Raw genomic sequence first — 21,617 nt, 5'->3', positions numbered from 1 at the left:
ATGAATATCCTACCAGAAAAAGCCCAACTGACGGTGGACATTGAAAAGTGCAAAAAGCCTAAAAAAACTACAAGCAACAAGCAGGAGGCATGGAAGGGAAGCAGCAGTAACACAACTGTGGAATTAATAGGAGGTGGAAGGAAAAATGCTATGTTTAAATGTAACCAGCTAGGGTGCTGAAGCTGCACACAGACAAAAAGTAACAGAGCAGTAAACCAATAAAAAAATGGTCCCCCAAAGAACAGATAACAAACGTTAGCGGAATGAGACAGTACTAAGCCCCTGCTCTGTGGGAGGAACGGCAGACAGAAAGGAGGAAAAAGAAGCAGGACTGACCACTATCAAGCAAGGATTTTTAAAGGAAATTGAAAAAGCACTGGCAAGAAGGGGGATGGACTTGAAGCCCACAGACTGATTACAGCAGGTCTCAAAGAGACAGCGCTTGTGCCATCAGCGATTGCGCCGTCTAGCTCAACCTAATAAAAAAAAAAAAGGAGCGGTAAATATGTTTTGTTGGAGGAGAATTAGAGCCATAACAGTGATCAGAAAACTTGATGGCCAGGCCCATGCGGACTGCGTGGTGCAGTTCGTGTGCGATTTGGAACACGAGAACACACTTGAGAACCATGTAGTGCCGTTCACGCACGATTTGGTGCATGAGGACGCCATCTGTGGTCCCATGGCAACCCAAACGGGCACGCGGGCAAACTTCACCTGCTAGCGGATCTCCACATAATGCATCAGAGTTTTTTTTTTACCTCTGGTCAGGCCTAGCTATTATATTGCAAGTGAAACTGAAATGAGCTGATCAGGGGAGATGCAAAGTAGGCGTCCCTCAACTAAATACATGTGAATACCTCCCATAATTAGCTTCTCCATATTTACAAGGAAGCCACAGACCCGCATTGCAATAATGGGAATTGCGCGAAACTCCCATTATCGCCTAATCTAACGTCTGCTGAAATCCAGATTTAGCAGTAGGGAGGTGGATTGTATGTTTACATCCACACTCCCATATCAGCGAGCTGAACAGTTAACGCTGCTCGCTTATCTCCGCTTATGTGGTGATAAGGGGCTTTTCCACCGCTATCGCTGGATTATATATTGCCCTTGAGTTATGCGTTGATGATAATGCGCTAACTCAGCGATTTAATTTAGCAATAGCCGGCGTTAAGGAAATCAGCGCTAGGAGTGCTGGGAATTAATTATCGCCACTCGTTCTTGATATGCCCCCTGGTTGTCTATTTGTCAAAAATGTACAGGTTTGCTAGGTTTCCCTAGGTGCTGACTGAGCTAGGGCCCAACATCCACAGCTAGGCACATTGCAAAAAGAGATCAATTTCCAGTGGAAAAATGTGATTTCTCCTCATTGAGTTTTGGATCGTTTCCTGTTACCGGGCACTAGGCCTACCCACACAAGTGAGGTATCATGTATATCAAGAGACTTGAGGGAAAGCTGGGTGGGTGGAAGTTTGTAGCTCCCCACAGATTCCAGAACTTTCCATCCAAGAAATGTGATGAAAATGTGTTATGTTTTACAAAGTTTCAGGTTTGCAAGGGATTATGGGTAACAGAACCTGGCGAGAGCCACACACGGTACCCCATCCTGGATTCCCCTGGTTGTCTGTTTGTCAAAAGTGTACAGGTTTGCTAGATTTCCTTAGGTGCCAGATGAGGTAGGGTCTGAGATCCACAGCTAGGCACATTTCAAACAAGCATTGGCATAGCCAATAGATCTCGCTTTTGGGACCTTATAAGTATTTAGTTATGCAGCACAATATCCTTGGTGCTACAACATCAACTGTTGCATGGCTAAACACTTAAGGTCCCAAAGCGAGACCTTTTGGCTATGCCAATGCTTGTTTAAATGAGGCCAGCAAAACTGGACAGCATGATTTGTCAACTGGCTGTAGGGGTTTGTCCATTTCATACCCTGTGCTAGTTTATGTCTCAGCTACAGGCAGGAGTAGAAAGTTCTGTGCTCTATGCTGAAAAGCATTAGAAGAGCAACGATGCAAGAGCTAAGATGACTAATTTTGTTTCTTCATTCATGTATAGTTTGTACATACTTTATAAAACCGTTTAAGCATCAACTATAAAAAAAATCATAAAATGTTTTTATATCGCTAAATTAATTTAAAAAACAAAACTCAAAAAAGTCTAAATGACTTGCTTCTGGCTGCAGTTCAGACACGATTGCCTTTGATTGCAAAGAGCCAAGCAGTGGAATAAAATGTATGCATCGTGATCCTGCAATGACATATTCCAAATCGCATGCTGAGATGACCTTTGGGCAAGAAGAGAAAGGCTCATTCGCATGGCGGTGCAAGCTAAAAAAATATTTTGGTAACTTGAACACTGTACACCCATTATTGGTTAAGCAGGAGTAGATAAGAAAAGCCAGTGGGGTAATGGAAAATGACGAGGCCCACCTGCAGAAAGTGATGAGAAGTCCCTGGCTCTCCTATGTCTCACAGGTATTCAGTGGTTGGGGGCGCATGTGCCTTTGGTGCTGTAGGGAGTGTTGGGCTTCTGAGGAGAACCTCCATTTGCCAAGTCTGCAAACCTCACAAACATCTCATCGGCGAAGTTTCCTAACTTTGTCTGATCTGCCAATTAGAAATGTCCCTGTCACACCCGCCCTCCTGGACTGCTTCCCAGCACAGGAAGTCTCGCCTATGAAAGGCGTCCATTCTAAAGGTGATGATAGTATTCTATGGCAGCCCTGCCAAATTTCTAAGATCCGTGTGTAATGAGCTGCTCCAGTCCTTGTTTTTCTTTCAATTATGGAACTTGCAGTCTTGTTTAGTTCATTATAAAAAAGGACTACAAGTCCCAGAATTCAAAGGAAAAATGGACTGATGAAGCCCATGGACATGAGAAAGCTGCCAGTTACGCGGTACTGTCTGGAGTGGCGTCGGTACTGGTGGGACAGGAAGTGGAAAGGGAACTTTCCAAGTGGGGGAGGCTAAGGAGGCAATGTGAGAGCAAAAGAGTCAAACCAATGTCGTGAAACAAAATGAACGGGTTACAAATTGTGGCGAACGAAGACCGGGAACGCTTTTAAAGAAAACTAAAAGAAACATTGAAAGCGTGCGTCATCACGATCGCTCTGAAAGCGAAAGTGATCGCGATGACGCACGAGTTTTCAAAGTGCTGCTGAAGGCTAGCGCGTGTGCACGGTCGTGTGAACGCAAGCGCTAGGCCAGCCAGCATCACTTTGAAAGCTCACATACAAAATGTCTCTCCGAGTCAGCGCATGCGCTGGGCTCAGCGAGACCTAAAAAGGGTCAGTTTTCTCTGGAAAAATGTGCTATGTCCACGTTGCTATTTGAGCCGTTTCTTTTCACGGGCACTAGGCCTACCTACACAATTGAGGTGCCATTTTTATCAGGAGGCTTAGGGTAGTACAGAATAGTGTTATTATCAATTGATGTTCCATGCATTTCTGCCTTCCAAATGTAAGACATTGTGTAAAAAAAGAAGTAATTTGAAAAATGCCCTCTTATTCACATGATAGTATGAGTACCACAAATTCAGAGATGTGCCAATAACCACTGCTTATAAACTCCATATGGATTCGTTCAGCATTTGATTTGTAATTTACAAGTGAATAATGGACATTCTTGTTTAATAAAGTATTCAAGAATCACCTGGTTAAATATCTTTTGGATCCTTGGCGACTTCGTCGCACATTATTGCTGTGCTACAAGAGGGACACTGCTCAGTCCTGGGCAGTGCAACTATTAACAATCATTGAAAATGGCATCTTGCACAGTGCGAGCTGTAGTTTTCTGCTGCTCAAGTAGATTTTTACTCGAGTGGCAGCTTTCTCAACGCGAACTGGTAGTTTCTCATCGTGAGCGGTTGCGAGCATACGCGACCACTCGCAATGAGAAACCTGACCTCCTCGCGTTGGGAATCTCGCCAGGAGGTTTATTTTCCATGCTCGCGATCGCCAACTTGATGTTGCTGATTGCGAACAAGGAAAAAGTCTCGCCGGGATGTCATTTTGCTTGCTCGCGGTCGCCAACTTGACGTTGAGGACCGCGGGCAAGCAAAAAATGACCGCAGCACTACGCTACGCGTGTTCGCACTGTGCTACGTGCAATTCGCGTAGTGCGAAGTAGCGCGAACTTCGCAAACTACGCGAGCGTAGCGTAGTGCTTTGCCCAGGCTTACAAATCACATGCTCTTTCTATACCCCAAAGCTCAACTCCGTAAAGTCACTGCACACAGTCTTGCAACTATAAAGTTTCATGGCTGGTGTGATAGGCTTAGTGTGAGAAAGACAGTGCTCCTTACGTAGAGCTCCAGTTACCTGGGAAAACTTGAGATAGGCCTTATAAAGATGGTTCTTCCCGGCCATATCCTCTGACAGTTTGATTCCCAGGTAATCAAAGGAGCTCACTCTCTCTAGTGCAGTACAGCCTAAAAAGAATTTTCCCTTAAAGGACCTGTGGGGATTCAGTAGCACGAGCTTAGTTTCGGAAGTATTGATTTCCAACCCCCTCCTGTTGCAAAAGAGCTTGAATTGGTTTAGAAGATTTTGCAAGCCCATTGGGGTCTTCGAGAAGAGAAGAGTATCGTCTGCCAACAGAAGGGTGGCAATTCTCTGTTTAGCTAGGGAGGGGGCGTCCACAGGGCTGGCTGCTAAAAGTTCGACAACTCCATTAATGTAAAGTGAGAATAGGGTTGGGGCCAGAACGCAGCCTTGACGGACCCCACGCTGTACAGTGATGGGGTCAGTAACCTGACCCTGGCTGCCCCATCTGACCCTGACAAAGTTATTTTCATGGAGCCTGACAAGAAGAGTGAGAATGCTTGGCACCATACCCATATCCCTAAGCACCCGCATAATTTGACCCTGGGAACAAAACCAAAGGCAGATTTCAGGTCTATAAATGCGATGTATAAGCTCCCTTTACCCAATAAAGCTACCTTCCAATAGATCATAAGAAGACGAAAGTCCTGATCAACTGTGCCAGTTCTCCATGTCAAGCCGCCTGGAGGGAAGAGAGAATGTCATTCTCCTCCATCCAGTTCATGAGTTACACTAGTAGCGATTGACAGAGGACGTTCTGAACACAGTAGATCAGGCTGATTGGTCGATAGTTGGTGGGGTTAGACCTGTCGCCCTTATTGAAGATCAGAATCACTTCCGTCCCCTTTCAAGATTCAGGGATCTTCCCTCCTCCCGCGATGTCACTGGCCAGGGTCAGGATGTATGTTGCCCAGTTTTACCTACAGAGCGGAAGAGATCGCCTAGGATACCATCCAGCCCAGGGGCTTTGGCGAGTACGTGTGCATCCAGAGAGGTCAGTATTTAATCTCTGGTGAATACGAGATCATATGATAATTGGAGTGGTTTGTGCACTACTGATTCATTGTCGAAGTTTTTAAGGATTGAGTACAGGGCTCCAAAATGGTCTTGCCACTCAATGGCTGGAATGTTGTTAATCAGGGGTGGAGACCTCTCAATATTACCCTTACCCACGAGTGTCAAAAACAGCCTGGCTTCTAGGAGTGAGATAGATTCCCCAAACTCCATCCACCTCCTTTCATCCCATTCCTTCTTGGCCTTGTGTTGAGCTAGTTTGTATAGGCCCCTTAATTCTTGGACTAGCGGGATATCCTTTTTCCTTAAAGCTAAGGACAGGCGCTTTTTTTTTCCAAGGATCTACAGTCTTTTGAAAAGCATACTGTCTAATTGGTCGATTTCACCTGATTTGGGCAGGTCTTAGTGGGGGGAACAATCAAATTTGTCGTCAGATGGTCAAAAGAACAAGGAATGTAGAGCACTACAGCTAATGGGAGTGGTCATGTCATTTGTTTGGGAAAACAGCACCCCTAGATGACTTTGAAGATCGCGTTTTAAGATGCTGAGTTTCTGTTCATTCACCACAATTGTGGGCCTTTAAGCCGGCGTCTGTCATTAGAGGGAGTCACCTCCCTTATGGCAATGATAGCGGGAGCAGGTCTATTCTTTTTACCCCACTGGTGCACCATTGTCAGACTCAAAGGGTTGTGGTCGCTCTCACTTGTCTGGGTTATTGACATGTCCAATACAATGGGTCAAAGCGTGAGTTCCAGGAGTATATAATCTATCCTGCTTGGTCCATTTGGCTCAACAAAAATCATTTCCCCTCTTTCATTGGAAATGATCCTTCCATTTGCTGCCCGAAGCCTATGTACCAAAGTTAGGGAGGTCAGCTGAAGGGATGCTTGTGTCCACTTCTTTATAGGAGGTCGGTGCAAGGGAGGAACCAGCCAGTTATTATTCTCTTTGTTGACTTCGAGAATATCTTGCCAATAATAGGGCTCGAAGGTTACATTGAAGTCACCTCCAACTATCGTGGGATAGGTAGCCTGGTTTGTGTCCAGTACCTCAGCTAGGGCCTGCAGGGTTGGTGATTTACCAGCTCTTGAGCTCCTTGCATAGACATTAAAAATGTCAATGCATTTACCCAGAGGGCCTTTAAGTCTAACCCAGAGGATATCACAGTTATTAGTGGGGAGCTCCTCAGAGACATAGTTTAGCATAGTACTAATTAAAATGAGGAGCCCTCAAGAAGGGCGGCCGTGTTTAGAGCGGATTTCCGGTTTGTGGAAAGTTACAAAACCTGGGATAAAAGTAGGGCTCAAGCAGGTTTCCTGCAGGATGCAAACCTCGTGTGTTAATAAACTCTAACCAAGTCGAGAGATCTGTTTTCCCCCTTATGCCCGCCATAATCCATATACGGGGGGTGAATTGGAAGTGGTAGGTGTCATGGCAGATTCAGCAATATAACTGGGCGAATTAATATGCGAAATCCTGTCAACAGTCTGGACATCATCTCCTGAGTTTGTAACCGAATGAGTATGTAAAAGAGAGTGGCTACAGGAGGGCACTGCCTCAGGCTTGGTGGAACAGCCTGTAGGGATAATATACGATGGGGGGGAGGTAGCATTTGGGTTGATGTTAAGGGGAACACACATTTCCCTGGAAACTCTGGTGGCAGTCAATTGTTCTGTAAGAGTTGTGTGTCTCTAGGTAGCACTGCTATATTATTGGAAGTGGGCGCGCAGGAAAAGATGTTCATTTTCAATTGAATATTGGAAGTGGGTGGGGGACAAGATCTGGCTTCCAGAGCAACTAGGTGATATACTAAGTTCTCGCTTATGAGGGTGAGTTCTACTGCATCAACAGTGTTGTTGTTCAGGACGCATCTTCTTGCCCTCAAAATATCGCCCCTAATCACTGATCAGCAGCCCCTTACATGCCTTATCCACTGAATAGCTTTGTTCTTAAGGGCTTCCCCCGACTCATATTTGGGGTTATCTTTGGGGACATTGGTCATATAGATGGTACATTGAGGGGCATGGTGGGGGATTGGACGGGGCCTGAGAACTAGCCTTAAATGTGGGAACATCTCACTGCGGCCTGAGGTCTGGTGGACAGGTTTTTAGCTGTGGCTTCCATGGGCCTGGTTGTGGCCCTGTTCTTTCCATGAAGCCAGCTAAAGAATTATCATATAGGGCTGATGAGTTACAGAGGTCCCCTTCTTGGCGACTAGGATTACAGGCCAAATAAACAGGATTGGTAATTGGGGTAAAACGTGTTGTTAGTGAGATAGAGGTGATAGGGTGGTTGTGTTGTATAGGCGTGATTATACCCTGGGAGCCCAGGGGTGGTGCTGATTCCAAACCACTAAGATCTACAATTGTGAGATAGAGTTTGGAAATAAGAGTATTCAGAGCCTCTACTGTTTCTTTGTGGGCTGTATTTTCCCTCTGAAGTTTGAGGATGGTTAGTGATGTACCGAGGTCCGCCACCCTGCAATCAAGATGATGAGTGTTCGTGTTCAACCCTCAGGGTGCTAAGCCTGATGTATTTAAATTGGCTATCTCATCCATGAGGGGTGCAAACTTGTTGCTCAAAATGAGTTCTGTAGGGGCCCCACCTTGGGTTTCGCTAAGGTTACTCTGGAGGCTAGAGGGGGATTGGTTAATGGCTTCTGGGGCTTTTGATGGCCGTTTGGTGCTAGCTGCCTTTTTGAATAGACTAAAAATGCTGCCAGAGCCTAGGTTGGCCAGTAAAGTAGAAGACGGGGTAGAAGGTTGGGAAACCTTGGAGGGGTACAGGTGCCGTGAGTAGTCCTTCGCAATTGTTCAGTATATTAACTACTCGGTCTAACACACTGTCCCCGCATGCCCCATCTCTCTCTGGCCCCCGACTAGTGTTCCGAATCCGCTTCTTGGTCGTCTTCTTTTGGGCACCTCCCAACCCTCCCTCAATCACTTTCCTTTTAACCCATTTACGCCAAGCTGTATAGTAAATGCAGGAAGGGTTGTGTGGGACTAGGTGAAATCAAGTCACAGTACCTTTATGTGGGGAAAAAAGCCGTATACCAGGATCCTTGGATTGAAAGTGCCAGATGGACGGCCCAGCCCAGCCTCCTGTGGGCTCTGATGGGCGCAGAAAGGCCCGCCCTTGGCCCAAGCTTCACCCGGGCACGGCCCGCGCTGCAGGAGCCCTGCTCAGCTTTTAAGCGCCTCCTGGCGCTTACAGGACATGTAGGCGGCTCATGCCACGATGCAAGTTGGGGATGAAGTCCTCAGAAGGTGCGGGCAAGGCTGCTGCTGCGGTGTTAGAAGACTCGCGTGCTGCGGGAGCCCTGCTCAGCTTTTAGGCGCCTCCTGGTGCTTACAGAACACGTAGGCGGCTCCTGCCGCGATGCAAGTTGGGGAATGGAGTCCCCAGAAGGTGCAGGCAAGGCTGCTGCTGCGGTGTTAGGTGGCTCCTCAGGCACCTCTACAAAACATCCTAGCTCCGAAACACATCATTGGGCTATGTAATCAAGACCCGTTTCTAGACAAGGTCCACCAATCCACTAAACAAGCAGACATAGACATGTGGGTGGACAAAGGTAATAATTACATGTGTGGTGGGTTGCTTTATCACAGCACTACATTGTATATCGCCACTAACGATCTGAGACAGGAAGCCTTTACCTCGTGCCACAACACTCTGGGATACAAAAAACACTAGCAAACTGTGGTTTTGGTGGTCAACATTATCTAAGAATGTGCAGGATCATGATCAAACATGACCCATATGTCCTCAGAATAAAGCTTCCCACTACACTCCTGCTGGATTATTGCTTCCCACAGCCATAACATACCATCAGCATGGACTTCATCACTGATTTACCTACCTCCAACGGTTATACTACTATATGGGTAATAATAAATCTGTTTTGAAAAATGGTGCATTTTGTTGGCTTAAAACAGATATCAACTGCCAAGACTCTTTCCCTTTTGTTCAACACATAATGCACTTGCATTGATTCCCCTTAGTCATTGTATAAGACAGAGACCCACAATTTGTTTTCTGATTTTGGCGCAACCTATGCACTTCTTTGGACATTGACAATTGACTCTCGCCTGCCTACCAACCACAAACTGATAGTCAGACCGAACAAGTAAATCAGGCCCTGGAACAAACCCTGAGAGGTTTATTTACAACTAATCCCACTGCGTGGGAGACCTTACTACTGTTGGCAGTATTCGCCTACAATCATTCCACTCACACCATTACCGGGGTATTGCCCTTTTACTGTGTAACTAGGATTTGCCCACATATGTTACCTGAGTACATTGCAAGCCAGACTGGTCCTGTGCGGGAAACAATAAGTCATGTGTCCCTACAGCAACAAGTTATACTCAAACATCTCCAACAAGCAAAAACAGACATTAAAAGGCAGGCAAATAAACATTGTATTCAAGCCCCTAATTATAAGAAAGGGCATCTGGTTTGGCTCTCCACAAGGCATGTATGACTCCAGGGACCACGTAAGTTACAATGTGATATATGGGTCCCTTCCCGGTGGAAAGTGTAATCAATCATCTAGGCGTACGTATGCCTCCTATTACCCGATGACCTACATTTCCATTTAGTATTCCATGTGTTCCTCCTAAAACCATTCTGTGCCCAGACCTGCCCAGCACCTTCACCCCCTCCTACAGCTATCGATGGACAGCTGGAGTTTGTAGTTCCATGGATCCTTGATGCCAAAAAAGTAAAAGGGTGTTTATATTACTTCATAGACTAGAAAGGGTTTGGTCCACAAATCCATTAAACTCCATCCCGTCAACGCAGCCTGGCTCTAGTGCATATCTCCACCGTGCAGATATGTTCTTCCCTGCAAATCTAGCGATGCAGCGAACACCCTCCCCTCAACGCTGTACCTAAAAGGAGAAAACATGATTAAATACTTAAGGTTGGTGCACTATCATAAACGTATCAACCATAGACTTGTTTTTATGATGCTGAAAATCAGAAAACAGGACAACTCTTGAACATTGAGACATTGTGGGTATTATTTAATGTGCATACCGAGGCCTTGGTATTAGCACCCAGTGGCATTCTTATGTGCCAAACTTTCTTGCGATGTAGGCTGTGAATCCAAAAGCACACTCTTGTGCACCTTCTTCCCTAATGTTGAACAAACAAGGTGCACATTAGTGTGTGATGTGAAAGCACAATATTGCTTCTATCAGGAGTGCCGTAACTCCAAGGGTAACAGTTGATTATTGGAAGTCTATACAGCAATACATTAATTATCGTGTAAATGACTGTTATTACACATGTCAAAGGTGAGAGGGAATATTTCATGACTACTCATTTGTTAAATAAACCTTTCTACTTGTGTTTGCAGTACAGCTCACCATGCACAACATTACGCACATATCACAACAAAGGTCTCCAGGACTGCGAAGAGATGTATGTACTACTCCAAGAAGATGATGGCTGAGCTCAAAGGCAGGCAAGTCTCTTTGTTTGTTATTTTATCTCAACCCCCCTTCCCTTCTGGGGTGGCAGCTGATTCACGGTTACAATTCCCTGATCAGACACCCACCCAGGAGAAATAGGAGGTTCAACATTGTATCTGCAAACAAGACCCAGAGGAGTGGCATGACAGCTTATACCCAGTTATGCCTTTGAAGTGGGGAGAATTTAAAGAGGCTTTTGAAGATCACAAGGTCCCTGCCTTTCTGGCCCTGGCTCCAGATTCACTACAGAAAGGTATGCAATTCTTTGTGTGGGCACAGGCACACCCCTTTTCAGGTGCAAGTATCATCTCCTCTCTTCCAATCTACCTTAAGAAGATCCATCGGTCTAGTGATGGGCCATCAGAATGCAAATGTAACACCCCAGTTCCCTTTGTGTGTGACTGTCTAGAGGAAATGCTCAAAGCCTAGCTGACACCCAACCCAGACATGTATTCAGAGACACACAGAGGCACAGAATTGTTAAAGTAAGAAAATGCCAAGCTTCTAAAAGTGTCCTTTTCAGATTTATAATTTAAAAACCGACCTGACCATAATTTGTGATTTTAAATTGTGAGTTCAGAGACACCAAACTCCAAATCTGTCTTTTCCCAAATGGAAATTCCGCTTCCTAAATGTTTTAAGGCAATCCCAATGTTAGCCTATGGGAGACATACACACGGCCATGTATAGCCTATGCACCTAATACCCCTTTCCTAGGACTGCCCATACCAACAGGTGTAGTCATGCAAGGACAGATGACAGAATGGGAGGAAGGGGGATAACGACAGTGGGGACTCTGTTTCAGGAGGGCATTCTGATGTCACATGCCGACTTCGCAAATACCAATGGTCTGCTGGTCAAATTATTCCTCTTACATGTGGGATTATCTCATTGCGTGAAACATATGTGGACCCCAGATGGGCGAGAGCCGCCAACAAATGAGTTAGTCTATATGTTGTATTTAATGGGCAACGGCAGGCATCTAACAAAGTGGCTATGCACAGGTATAAGAGGGGCGCTGGTATCTCCACTGGGGGCTTTGTGGGCTAGATGGGAAGCAGACATGGTAACGGGTCTGTTGGACAAAGAATGGATACGAATGCTAGTGTCCAATAATGTGCAATTTAAATTTATACAATATCTGATAGTACAGAGGGCATACTTTAAGCCACACAGATTCCACGAGATATTCCCTACATTGCCACCTGTTAGACCTGGTACCATTGGCGTGAGTCTCCCTTCCATTTTTCAGTGATTGCCTCCTCTTTTTTTTATATGTTTTGCTGGTTTAGATGCTTTGGACACGGTGCCACTGCTATTCAGTGCCACAGTGCAAGTGCTCCCCATTGTAAAGTTATGTATTAATTAGTGACTCCATGAATGGATTACTTAATTTACCTGTCAGACCTTAGTATAGTGCACCATGTGTGCCTGGGGCCTGCAAATCAAATGCTGCTGGTGGGCTTGCAGCACTGGTTGTGCCACCCACAGAAGCAGCTTGTAAAGTGTGTCTCAGGCCTGCCATTGCAGAGCCTGTGTGCAGTCTGTGACAGTTATGTTGACTTGGCAAGGACACCCACTTGCCAGTCCCTTAACCTTCCCTTTTCTACATATCAGACACCCCTAAAGTAGGCCCTAGGGCAGGGTGCATTGTATGTAAAAGGTAGGTCATGCCCTGATGTGTGTGGCATGACCTGATAGTGAATTACAGCCTATTTAGTTTTTCACTATTGCAAGGCTACCTGTCCCCATAGGTCAGCATGGGCAGCTTGATTATAACATCTTATAATCCTAACTGACCCAGGGAACATGGTAGGAATTCGAGTTTAGTATGCCTGAACTCAGAATGGTAAAACACATCTTTTAGTGAAGTTGGTTGTAACATTGTGTTTGAAAATACCACTTTTAGAAAGTAGGTATTTTCTTGCCTAAACCATCCAGCCTGCCTCTGCTTGCTTGTGTATTGTGTGCCTGGTTTTGTAAGTGACAGGGGCTGGGGGGCTCCAGGAGACAGGGTGAGTCAGCACAAGGCTGAATAGACCTATCTGCATTGGGAGTGCTGGGAGGAGTAGCACCTGGGCCTGAATAGGGCTGGGCCTGCCTTCCACAATGCTGGCTCCACCTCCTGTGGTGCGTCTGATGTCCCTGGCCCACACAGACAAAGGAAGAAGGTGTGCACTGGCAGAATGCACCCAGAACTGGTTTGGACTAGGTACAGGACCCTCTTCCTTCAGAGGACAAATGATTTGCTAGTATAAATATTGGAGCCCTGACCCCAAGACTTTAGATCACTTCTGGGAAAACAAGACAAACCTTTGCCATGGAGAATAACTAAGGAAGCTGCAGGAGTTTGGACTGCCCCTCTGCCAGTGTGCTGTTTGCTGGGTTGGCCTGCAGTGGTTTCTTTACTGCCAAGGAAAGGAGAAGGAACGTTTAACCCCTTCGCTGCTGTGGACATTCCGCTGCAGCGCTGGGGGGGGCAGGGGGGCAGTGCGGCGGGCCTGTGCTCATGACGGAGCCGCTCCGTCATGAGCCACAGTTGAGCTGTGCTCATGACGGAACGGTTCCGTCATGACTCCGCCCATTTGCGTTGTCGCCCCGCACAGGCGGGGAAACAGCGCCGCGCAGGCGGAGCGGCCGCCGTCAGGATTGTCATGACGGAACCGTTCCGTCATGAGCACACGGCAACCGTGGCTCATGACGGAACGGTTCCGTCATGAGCAGGGAAGGGGTTAAGGAACTTTCATCATCTTGCAGAATAGTTCTCCAAGGGCTTGGACTTGTGCTTGCCTCCTGCTGAAGTCTCAGGGCTACAAGACTTCACCACCAGCTCCCCTCTGAATTTCCTTTCTGGGAATTCTGTCTGCACAAGCCTGCGTGCCTCTCGGAGCTGGAAGCGCGACTCAACAAGAAGAACCGTGCTGCCGCTGCAGCTGTTGCCGTCACATCGCCGGAGAAGCGTGCCGCCGCAGATGCCACCGCCGCATCACCAGAGAAGCGTGCCTTCGTCGCAGCTGTTTGCTGTCGCGTCACCGGAGAAGCGTGTCGCCACCGCAAGGGTCGCCGTTGCATCACCGGAGAAGCGTGTCACAAGGCCTATCGCAGCTCCAAAGTTACAGAGTTCGCCGCGCGGCCAACGGGTGTGCACGCATCGTCTTCACGTTGTTGCATCGCATCAAGGGCACCATCTTATCGCATCGCACCGGATGATCATCGCATTGAGGCGCCATCTTGCCGCATCGTAACCGGAATGCAGTACGAGAATCAACACATCACCTCCTCTCCGGTAATGAACAAGACGCATCCTCTACTCTGCACATGCATTGAGGAGCGACGCATTGCTTCCCCCGAAGCAAGGAACCTACTCATCACCCTCCCTGCAAGTCTTTTGTTTGTTTTGCGTTACGCATCCAAGGTACTTTTGTGAGAAACGTGTCGCATTTATCATCAACTTGAACTAATTTACTTCTACCATCTTTAAGTCTATCTTGAGTACAGTATTGTGGATTTTTGTCATTTGTGGTCTTGTGTTAAGTCTATATAAAGAATATTTATTTTTTTACAACCTGTGTAGTGTCCATTTGTAGTGTTTTCACTGTGTTACTATATGTGTTCACAAATGCTTCACACACTGCCTCTGAGATAAGCCTGTCTGCTCGTGCCACGCTACCAAGGGGGTGAGCAGGGGTTTTCTAGGAGTTTAATCCCCTTTCGTAGACTTAGAAGCAAGGTTCCCTATTTGGACAAAGGTGTATACCATTGCCAACTAGAGACCACCAGTTCTAACACCACCGAACTGCCCGAGATGTGTAGAGGCTGACGCCGGGTTAGTACATATGCTGTGGGCATGCCCTGCACTGGCACGCTATTGGGCGCGGATAGCACAAGTGTTGACAGATGTAGTGGGCGGGAACACTTGGAACACAGTAAAGAGCTGTCTAGTGGGGTTGTTTCCCCAACCCAAGGGATATAAGGTGCAGGCACACTTTGCCAATCTGACATTGCTACTAGCGAAGAGACATATCACAAGTCGATGGAAGGCAGCAAGGCCGCCGAATCTAGAGGCTTTGAAGGAGGAAATGTTAAAGTGGAGCCTCGCCGAAAGCGGTGCGCTACGTAGGGAAAAGCAAAGGGGGCAGAGGAAAATACCGATAGCAATGGCGTGGGATATGCTATGTGCAGCCTTCAAAATCTGGGAAGAGCAAACATAGGTAGTGGAGGTATGATACTTTCAAGGTTCTCTTTAGACGTAGTCTTAGGTCCATAACACCACCGAGGTATACTACTGGGCGGACCTCCCGGATAGGGAGGACAACTGTGTGAAGGAGGCGGATACTGTTCATATGTCACACTACTGTATGCTGTGGAATACTGTGGTGGGCATCTGTTCTGATTTTCTTGCGTACCAAATTGCGGATTGTAAATGTGCCACTCTGTATGATTGAATGACTATCAATGGTGTTTCCCAGTTAGCTAACTGCGGGAGGGGGGTGGTGGGAGGTATCCAGGGTGGTTATCTAGTGTTTGATTAAAACTACAACTGTGAGCTTAAGTTCCTGAATGTGGTACAGACCAAACGAGAGTTGATGTTATGTAACATGTTGATATTAAATAACCATGTGCACTGTTATGTAGGATTGGCATAAATGTGCCAAAATGCGTTTTATGGTGTGTAGAAAAATGTACCACATGGGTATGCGTATGTATTGGCGGGGGTACAATTGGTTGAATGTATAACTGAAGAACTCAATAAAGTTTATGCTAAAAAAAATCTATGGGAGACATTGGCCTTGCAGTAGTTAAAAACGAATCTAACAGTTTTTCACTTCCAGGACATGCAAAACTCAAAAGTACATGTCCTACCTTGTAAATACACTGCACTCTGCCCATAGGGCTGCCTAGGGCCTACCTTAGGGGTACCATATGTAATAGAAGGGAAGTTTGGGCCAAGCAAGTAGGTAACTTGCCAGGTCAAAATGGCAGTTTAAAATTGCACACACAGGCTCTGCAGTGGCAAGCCTGAGACATGGTTAAAGGGCCACTAAAGTGAGTGGCACAATCTGTGCTGCAGGCCCACTACAAGTATTTAATTCACAGGCCCTGGGCACGCATAGTGCACTTTACTAGGAACTTACAAGAAAATTAAATTGGCCAATTGTGGTTAAGCCAATGTTACCATGTTTTGAATATAAATCAAATGCACTTTAACACTGGTTAGCAGTGTTAAAGTGCCCAAAATCCTAAAGCCAGCAAAAATTAATTCTGCATAAGGGGAGGAGGAAGACAAATTAATGGGGAGGGACCCTGCAGAAAGGGCCATTCACATTTTGGTGTGGCATCCGTGGTTGAGGAGCTAGCGTCACTGGAGCTTGAGGCATATTGAAATTCTGCACTCTCGGTCTCTGCACATTCTGTGACTGAATGGGGATGTTATTCCGAGGCTGTGCAAACCCTTAATTTTGAACCTGGTTAGCAGGATTAGAACAAAGTTCCTGCTTCCAATACCCTAACTTTTTACGATAGTTACAAAGTTTGGTTTTCCTCAATGTAACTACATCAATCCCAGCACTCGGATCAATCAAAACATCAGGACCTCTACATTGTGGTTGGAATCCACCTCCACCTTACATCACAGGAGCTTCCTGCTGATACATTCCTTACTTAGGAACAACATTCCCCACAAAAGGCTAATTCTGACTACCCCTCTGAACAGCTTCCATGTGTGCAACCATCAATTTCTCTTTCAATTTCTTTAGCTTCATTTCAGTTTAATTATTTCAATACTTTGCACACCTCAAGATCGCATCAACTGACTTATTCTGCCTACAAACCAAATGCTGCTGAATCATCATGCTAATTTCAGGTCTCAATCCTGTTATGAGCCTTGATACAAAATGTTTCATATCTTTTGGCTCTAGAGTCTCCATTCCAAGACTGCTAAAATGCCTGCAATAATCTTACATAATAGGCATGAATGAACTCTTTGGGTTCTTGGGTCATCGTGTCAATCTTGGCCCAATCAATGATTTCAGAAATGTCATCACTTGTAGATACTTTTTCATCATCAAGGGTGACAGATCTTTAGTTATCAGGTTTCTCATTGGCTACATCTTGGGCCATTCTTTGTCTGTGCCCTTGCTTGTGCATCGTTGGTGGTTTTGCTCAGCCCGCAGACAGGAACCAGAAGGACTCCAGTGCCCAGACTGCTTTGCGGCAGGAGCAGCGTCACTGACATCGCGCCAAGCAGCGCTTAAAACCGTGACCGGGCCTCCGCAGCGTGGGAGCCCTTGTTTGTGCATTGGTGGTGGTTTTGCTCAGCCCGCAAACAGGAGGCAGAAGGACTCCAGCGCCCAGACAGCTTCGCGGCTGGAGCAGCGTCACTGACATCGTGCCAAGCTCTAATATTCTCCCACAAGGTACTGTGACATTGACTTTTCTCTGCCTAAATCTGATATATTAATATACCGTGCTGTGTCGATAAGGCTATTCAGGTTTACAGGATGAACAGATCTAAACCCGGAAATGGCCAAGAGGTAGTGGGGACATTGGACGCCTTCCTGTTAAGGGAAGAGTCGGCGCTGATACATGAAATTCAGCGTAGATTGTCCCTAGATCCGCAAAACCTTCAACAACGAACAGTCCCTGTTACATTGGTTAAATCTGTCTCCCCTGTAACCCCCATAACCCATGTGTCACAATCTCATCTGCTTATCCCACAAGCAGAGGCCAGACGGTCTCCGGACTTCAATAATCCGGATGGTCCAGGTGAAGGTGATAAATCTGACACCCCATTGAGGCCAAACGTGGTCACACGAGGACAAAAAGCGAAAATCAATCATGGGAACAGTCTGCCATCTCCCCTCAAAAAAAGGAAGGGACATGTTCCGAATAAACAAAACAAACCAAACAAGCAAACCCTTTCCTCTTCCAAGCTTTTGGGCCCTAGTAGCAAATATGTTGAGACAGGTCGCAACCAAGGGGGTTACCAAGGACAAGCACTTGATGATGTGGTACATATAGAAGCTCCAACCACCCAAGAGGTGGAAGACTTTTTAATGAAAAAATTAAAACACGTAATTTTAGCCCACTTAGACCCTATTTTAAAAAAATTAACTAAAATTGAGGGACGGATAAACTGTCTGGTAAAATTTTTACCTAATACTTCTGTATCTTTTATAGCCGGTGGAACAGATGTGGCTGGGGGTGTTGACAGGGACAAAGATGTACAGCATTCTGAACCTGTCCCTAGATTAGTGAACCAGGTTGATTCCTCCTGTTCAAGGGCTGCACACCAACCCACAAATGGTTTTGATATACAACATCGGTCAGAAGGGCAAACATCTAGGCACGATCAGATGGTACATAATTCAAGAAATAACCGGACAGTCAAGTCTAGCAATTTTTCGGTAGAAGGACCCTGAAACACAGGATCCCCAAATTGTCAATCCTGTGGTCAAAGATCTCCTGGTCCCTCATGCCCTAAATTACACTCACCCCCAGAAGCAACACCATATATTGTGGTATTGGTCAATATTCCAACATGAGTAAATGGAGTTATGGAGCACTGGTCAATCCTGACGAATAAATTCCTCACTTCCTGAGTGCTAGGACAGGCATCAGCAATAGGTTGCGATTTGCAGAATTTAAAATTGCCCGCCGTATAGGATGGATGCGTAAATCTAATAAATCATTTCAGGGCGATTGCATTGTCTTGACCTTTAGATCTCCAGGCTTAGTTAGGACCATAATAAATAGGGTAGAGAATAGCTTTGAAAGCATGGAGGGGATGTCTGTCCTGCCTTTGGGATTTATCTACCATCCAGTAAGAGCTAGCTGGCATATTGTTGAAGAAGGTAGACCTGTAAGGGCACAATCACACTGTCCACCTCCTCCCTGGTTTCATCACAGCCACTATTAGGCTTTGAGTGATCTTGCAAATGTAGACTGACTAACCACAGCCAGGAATAATCCAGGGGAAATTGTTATTTCTGTCACTGTTTCAGAGACTGTTAAAATGGATTCAGGTGGCATATTGGCCACATCACCTATAAATTGTCAAGATATCAGTTCTTATTCTCACCAGCATCCGCACACAGAGAATGCAGGTGATATATGGATGGATTCCAATATCGAAATAGATGATTTCATTGTTAATAATATAGTTTGTGAAGAGCCTCTGGCTTGGGGTCATAATGACAATGATGTTGTCCATGAAGCACCTGGGTTTCAGTAGAACACTATAGCTCCCTTCAGGTTTATATCATGGAATATTTCGGGTATCTCCTCAAATCTAACAGATGAGGTCTGGTTGCAATATATGAAAACTTTTGATATTACCTGTCTCCAAGAAACCTGGAGTCAGGTTGATATCACTATTGATGGATATTGTTCGCTAAATAAACACGCAAACCCATCACCAGCAGGGAGGGCCAAGGGAGGTCTAATGATTTTTATTTCACTTATGTATGATTTAATTAGGATAGAGAGCGTAATAGACTCCGACTGGTACCAGCTTTTTAAAATTTTTAACTTAACTGATGTAACAATTTTATTAATTAATTGGTACTACAATATCTTTGACCCTAATTTTAATGAGGTCATTAACACACTAAAAGAGGATATTGATATTGTGACCACAAATCACCAATCTTTGTGTTTAATCTGGGTGGGGGACTTTAACTGCACCATTTGTCCGTACAGCTCACACAAAGTGTGTGGGATAGTTGATATAGAAAACCAATTTGTCTTGCATTTTAAACATACACCACAGGGCGACACACTGAATACCATCATTTTGGTAAATGATCTTTGTATGATGAATACCATGGTTAGTAATCCGCTAGTGATCATAATCCTCTTACCTTATCAATGTATGTCACAGCACAGAAAGTCAGAGGGGATTAGTGCCCGCTAAAGCACAACTGTAATCAAGGGGTAAGGCTGAAATGGAGCTTGGTAGACTCAAAGCAGTTTGAGGAGACCATTCTAAAAGAAAATCAAAGTAATTTTAAGACCTGCCTAACCTTTGACTCCCTCTCAGACATGGTAATACAATCTTTTGAATCAATTTGTGCAAATGTGGCCAAAAACTTAAATAAGTCGACCAGGAAGCGGGATTTACCTGAAATTAGATGGTTTAACACTGAGTGTTTCAAGGCACAAAGAGATCTTAGGAAAGCCCTGAAAGCAGTTCCTAGGAATATGATCCAGGTAAAGACAGTGAGACAGAATTACAAAAAAGCTATTAATCCAAGAAAAACGAATTAAGAAGAATAGCCTAGGAAGACCTAGACAGAGCTAGCTCCCTTAAAGACTCTTAAGAGTTTTTGGGAGGTTAAAAACCGTCGCTCTTCTCTACTGATGCTAGGAGTATGGATTCGACCATAAAAGGGGAAGCCCATTTTCTAAAAAAAAATTCAATCCTCAGGGCATACCAATAGAAGAACAAAGGGATGAGACAGTTATTGACCCACAATCTGCCAATTAATTACGTCTATAACTCTCCCTAAGTGAGGTTGAAGATGAGATAGCCAAGGGCATATCTCTAAAGTCGCCAGGACCAGATGGGGTTCCCCTAGATTTACTTAAAAGTAATCTTCAATTATGGGCACCTCTACTACTTAATGTTTTTAAAGCGGTAATAGTTGGCCACATTCCATCATCATGAAAGGAAGCAGTTTTAGCACCAATTTTTAAACAAGCATTGGCATAGCCAATAGGTCTCGCTTTTGGGACCTTAAGTGATTTTTTCGAAGTAATTTTGTTGCAGTGAGTGGTATTATGTGGGGTGTATGTTGTATTTATTGTTTTGTTATTATGTGTTATGTAATTATATGGTTGTGGTAGAAGGGTAGAGGGGTAATAGAGGGGTAGAAGAGGGTAGAAGGGTAGAGGGTTAGAGCGTTAGTAGAGGGGTAGAAGAGGGATAGTAGAGGGCTAGAGGGTTAGTACAGGGGTAGAGGGCTAGAAGGATAGTAAAAAGGGAGAGGGGTAGTAGATGGGTATAGGGGTAGAAGGGTAGAAGAGGGGTATACGAGGGTTAGAGCGATAGTAGAGTGTTAGAGGAGGGGTAGTAGAGTGGTAAAGTGATAGAGGGGTAGTAAAGGAGTAGAGGTGTAGAAGATGTGTAGAAGTGGGGTAGGATAGGGGTAGAATAGGGTTAGTGGAGGGGTTGAAGAGTGGTAGTAGAGGGGTAGTTGAATGTAGGTGATAGGTTCTATACAACCTTTATTGAAAGCTACCGTAGTGGTAGCTATGGAGAGCAGCCTTCAGGTTAATTTTTGAAGCAATGCAAAGCATTTACTACCGGTAATACTGAGACCAAATCTGCACTTTCTAACAGATATTTCACAATGTTAGCTTACTATTAAAATACTGGGATATTACAATCGCGGCTCCCGGTAATGCTGAGACCAAATCTGCACTTTCTAACAGATGTTACACAATGTTAGCTCACTATTGAAATACTGGGATATTACAATCGCGGCTTCCGGTAATGCTGATACCAAATCTGCACTTTCTAACAGATATTACACAATGTTAGGTTTGGGACACTGCCTTTAGCAGTGCGGGCGGCACTTGGGTACTTTTTCAGGTGCAAGCCCCCGTGCACAGACAACCCTGAGAATGATGGCCCCAGGGACCGAGACTCGAACGCAGTTCCCCCCTCCCCTCAGAACGGAGATGCAGGGGCTCTAAGAAGGAGTGACAACACTGCGAAGCCTCGTTAACAACTAAATGGTCTTTCACCGACCTTTGAAGTACTCGGGTGCAGCTGCAATCAGATGGTCGCCAGCCCGGGA

This window comes from Triturus cristatus, chromosome 1_2 (assembly GCF_964204655.1).
Source record: "Triturus cristatus chromosome 1_2, aTriCri1.1, whole genome shotgun sequence".
NCBI lineage: Eukaryota > Metazoa > Chordata > Amphibia > Caudata > Salamandridae > Triturus > Triturus cristatus.
Note: the sequence above shows the minus strand (reverse complement) of the source record.